This window comes from Daphnia carinata, chromosome 8 (assembly GCF_022539665.2).
Source record: "Daphnia carinata strain CSIRO-1 chromosome 8, CSIRO_AGI_Dcar_HiC_V3, whole genome shotgun sequence".
Classification (NCBI taxonomy): domain Eukaryota; kingdom Metazoa; phylum Arthropoda; class Branchiopoda; order Diplostraca; family Daphniidae; genus Daphnia; species Daphnia carinata.
In genome coordinates this window covers 705,473-710,600 of record NC_081338.1, presented here as the reverse complement: position 1 = coordinate 710,600, position 5,128 = coordinate 705,473, and positions in this window count along the sequence as shown.

The following is a 5,128-nucleotide window of genomic DNA, read 5'->3' as shown; positions in this document are numbered from 1 at the left end:
AAATTTTCCACTACACTTTTCAATTCGTCTAACAGCTTCTTTCGACAACGATCGTTAATGTCTTCCATTTTCACAGATTGAGACTACTGACACGGTATTTGTTGATGCACAAAGAAAAAAAAGGAAAGATACAAGCACTTCGCAGTATCCAATACGCACGCAACAATTCGACGAAGTCTCGTTATTTAGAAAACACAACTATGAGACACTGGGGAAGTCAAGTGTGGCTGATGGTTGGTAATTGCCTAATGAATCTTGGATCATGAAGGCAGTCCTAGACAAGGTCACATGCACACGGACGTCATTGGATGGCCTTCCCTCTCTCGTGGGTAGGCATACTTGACAGCGCGGTTGTCTGGCTCGCTTCAGGTGCCATTTCAGTACGCGTTGAGAGCACGCACAGTTGTGTTACCGGGCGCGTTGGGGTATTTTTCGCGCCGGAAATCTTCACTTGGCGACGCGTACGACATTGTCGGAGACACTGGGTAGGATTTAAAGAACCTTTCCTAATGGCCACTGTCCTCGATGAGTTAATGGATAGACTACGAGCACAAGATCATTGATTTCGATGTTTTTGTGATGTTTGGACCATTTCTTCCTCTCCGTGAGGTACGGTAAACACTCGACAATCCATATTTTTCCAGTAGTGGTTGACAATAAGCTGGCTTTGTGCGAGCTGGTTTTTAGAAACATTTGCATTATCGTGGTCGACAAATGCTGGTGGCACATACGGCATTTGTCTGGCGTGTAGGAAGTTATTTAGAGTAAGAGAGTCGGGGTCTTCGGAATTTATGCTGAGGTGAGTTAGAGGTTGAGCTATTTCCTAGGGTCACCTTCATGGCTCTTTTGCAAGATTGCACAAGCCTTTCCCAAACTCCGCCGTAGTGAGGTGAATTTGGTGGAGAAAAACGCCACTCAATGTATCGACAGGTAAATTGTGCTTCAAGATAATCTTTATTATTCTGTAGATCTTCGACTGCCTTTTTTAACTGTTTGTATCCAGCTACAAGGTTCGTGCCATTATAGCTGTAGACAACGACTGGCTTTCCCTTTATGCTAGACAATCGAGAAAAGGCCATGAGAAATGCCTCTGAAATGAGGCTGGCCGTTACTTCTAGATGGACTGCTCGTGTTGTATGGCACGTGAACAGGCAGATCCATTATTTTTCGATTCGTTACCCCCGACCTCCTACCTTGACAGTCAATGGACCAAAGTAGTCGATTACTGTCTGAGCGAACGGCGGCAGGAATGGCGTTATGTGATGAACCGGTAATGGCGCCATGAGTGGTACCACTGGTTGTGAGTCTCTTCGCTTGCAGGGAATACACTTGTTGAGTAGGGATTTAACTACTCTCCGTCCAGCAGTTATCCAGCTCTCTCCGTACATTGTTCGAAGCTCACACAACAAGCGGTCGGCTTTAATGTGGTAATTTTGAACGTCAGTATCCCAAACGATAAGGTTTGTGATAAGTTCTTCTGGAGGCAGAATCTTTGGATGTCTTGTCACATAGTCGACAGGTACTTGGCCAATTCGGCCACCCGCTCGCGTCAGTTGTCGTTTATCAATAAACGGTTGAAGCTGCTTGGTTTTCGATCAGTTTAGCAATTCTTTTCCTTTTTTTAAAAACGACAAATCTTTAGGGTAGGCCACTTTTTATGCACGTCAAATGCACATTGCCAGAGCTATTTCAGTTTCAACTGGCGTCAGTTCTTCTGAAATCATCTTTAGTTTCTTTGCCTCCGCGCGACAGTTTGCGATGAGCCGTGAACACCGCACAAGAACTCGTTCAAGGCGCACTTTATTTGAATAATATTCCACACATTTGTCGATCACGTTGTCACTGGTTTCGGTCTTTGTTGTATAGACGTGGATGACTTCAGGATCTAGTTGTCATTTTGTTCGATCTGATTCCATATTGGCCATAGTGGTGGTTCCAACAATAAGAATGCTGGTCATTGATGGAACCGCTGGATTTCTTCGAGGTTGTCGGGATCCAATCCTCTGCTGCAGACGTCTGCTGGATTTTGGATTCCTGGTACATGACGCCATTGTCGACAGTCGGTATTCATTAAGGTTTTTCCAATTCTGTTGCCCAAAAACACTTCCTGTTTGCCGTTGGCTGAATGGATCCAGCTCAGAACTGTCTGAGAGTCGACAGGAAACACGGTTTGGCTCAGATCCAGGTTCATCTCACGGCTGATTGTTATGGCCAGATGTAAAGCTCCGACAGCTCCTTGAAGCTCGATTCGAGGGATCGAGAGTTACTTTAACGGTGCGACATGTGTCTTGGCCATGATGAAAGATATGTGGACTCTTTCGCGGGCATATGTCGTCCGCACATAAACGACTGCCCCAAATCCTCGGCATGATGATCCAACGCCGTGAACTTTTATCCGATTGCGTGCAAAATACTACGACAACAGACAATGAATAGCAACAGTTATTTTAGACAAGTGTGAAACAGAAATGGGGAGCAAGTAAAAAAAATTTTCACAGATAGTTTTTTTGTGCATGATCATATCTTTATTTATAAATAGCGCAACTCCAGTTCTTCAAACTGCAATGTCGCTCTGTAAGGATTTGCTAAGGTCCCCGAGATCCGTGCAACATGAACTCATAGCAGCAGCAGGCTATAACAACATTGATGCAAAGATCGGTGGCAAGCAAGGCTAGTGGTCTTGCGTTTCTCTGTATCTTATTAGTCCTTACTAATAAACTAAGTTAGGCAGGCAAATTAGTAATTACTAAAGTTACGCAGCAAATTTACATACAGTACATTACAGTAACATTGTTTTCAGTTATTCCACGTGCGTCAGCGCTCTTTCTGTTTGTACTCGGGCTTCTCAAGCGTCTGATGTCGGACATGGACCGGATGAAGACATTCAGAAGAGAGATATGGCTCAATCTGAGGGAGTTGACAAATGAGGGAGTAACGCATCAACTCATACGTGCCATAGTTTATCACACCGTGTTGTGGGGGCCGAGTGGTGTGCGTAAAACAGCACAAACAAAACGGACAAATACACTCGTATACTTGCGATTTTTTCGGTTAGGCTCGATCGAGCCAGTACCGAAACATCAAACGAAACGGATAAGGATCACACACTGGTGTATCTCCACGAGGGGTAGCAACCTGGGCAGAAGTAGGGCTCCCTTTTGATACTGTTAAACTCTGGGCACAGCTTCGACTTCCCTCTCAGGCTTGAGAGGCAGGTGAGGTACCGGGGATCCATCTAACGTTCTATTTTGTGACATCATTTTGCCTAACCGCAACACGTAGGTGAGACCATACCCATATAGGACAGTTGGAGTTTTCTCGTATTATCTGTTCTCCTCCTGGAGAAACTGCAATATTTGTTTTTTTAAATCAATATTTTGTCAAACCCCCCATTCACTGAGTCGTTTCCAAACGTGAAACTTAATAATTACAGAAGATGTAGCTATATAATTTTTTCCCGGTTGTTTTCTTGCACTGGAATGGCAATGGGCAGACACCTCTATCACTTTATATAGTCTTGTTGGAGAGAATTAAATTCCTAAAAATTATTGCTAATTTTGCACATGTAACTATTAGTGTGATAATTAATAAAAACATAATTTTAAAAAAGCACGGTATAACAGTTTTTTCTTGTCAATTAGAAAATTATAGTTGCATGATAACAGAAAGATAGGACAAACCTGATGGGCTAACCCTAATGTAGTGAAGACAAATATACATCTTCAGTATGTTCACCTTCTTCGTATCTTTATTACTCGTCGAGTGTAAACTTCTTAGTTGCAACACAATGTGCGCAACACGGGTGACGTAAATGAACAACTGCTAGCAGACTTACGCGTGCGACGTACCCATACTTCATTAGCATCACGTCATTTAAAATACATATTTGATTGGTTGCATGCGCGACGCACAGGTACACTCAGCAACATGCCACTTCGGTAAAATTCGAAGTTTCGTGGTGAACCCCAAAACTGAAGAAGTCAAGGAATTGACTCCGAGTCTAATAGTCATCTAGTTGCATTTTTCTTGGTTAGTAGCCTTGTGTTGGAAACAATACTTCTTATACTCTTACACTTCGAAAATTAGTCTGATCTTATTAAACTTTCTTCAAATCCGGGTTTCCCGGAGAATTCACTCGTTATCTGCATTAACTATTCAAATCCCTATTTGTGTCTCCCTGGCGTGATAACGAGTTGCATTACGTCTCGTTTTGGTCTCGTTTCCCTTCTAGTCCCGCTCGTGTTACCACGGTAAAACGAATTACGATTATCTCCTTTCACTTTCTGGACGCGTTTCTTTTTTCTTATATACCAATTCTATTTTTTATTATAATGCCCTATACTAGCAAATATGTTAATGTCAAATTTCTGTATCATTGTAGATAAATTGACTCACGAGTCCCTTATTTACAATTTATCTTGATGTCCCTAAAGTCATTCATACAACGGGGAGAATGCTTTACATGATGGTGGTAGCGATCTTTCGAACTCCAATCTTTTCAACCTGCACTACAATGATTGATGATATTCTTCCTGGTGAGCCTAAAATTCTTTGTACCCCTGTAAACACATCAGTAGTTACCGGAACGCCAGTAGCAAAAATTGATAAAGAAACAGTAGCAAAATTTATTGTTTTTCGGTAAATATCCGCCAAACATTGTTAGTACCACATTATTTTTGCTATTTGAAGTGTATGAGAAGATGACCCTCCCGCCTATGTCTTGATATCTCAACAATGCCCGTTCGATTCAAAAGTTAGCTCATGAATTTAATGTGGGCAATCTATACTCTAAAAAGCAAGAAAAAATGGGGAAGAAGTGTGTCGGAAATTCCGACGTCCGAACCCGACAAAGGGTCGGATGTAGGCGAACACAGTACGGAAAAATCCACTGACGAAAATGTTCGGCGTATAGACGGTTCGAACGATTCCAGCGCTGTCAAATAAACTTTGCCCGTCAAGTACGGCGGATTTTCCTACCCAGGCAAGTACCCCGTACTAGGGCACCCCTAATTATGCATTTGTTCCTGCGTCGGCAGTCTCCGACATTTGAGTCTAGCCGTCATCAGACTTGAAACTGGTCCTTCGAACACAACAAAAAACACTACGCTAGCCTTTTTTTCAAAATTAA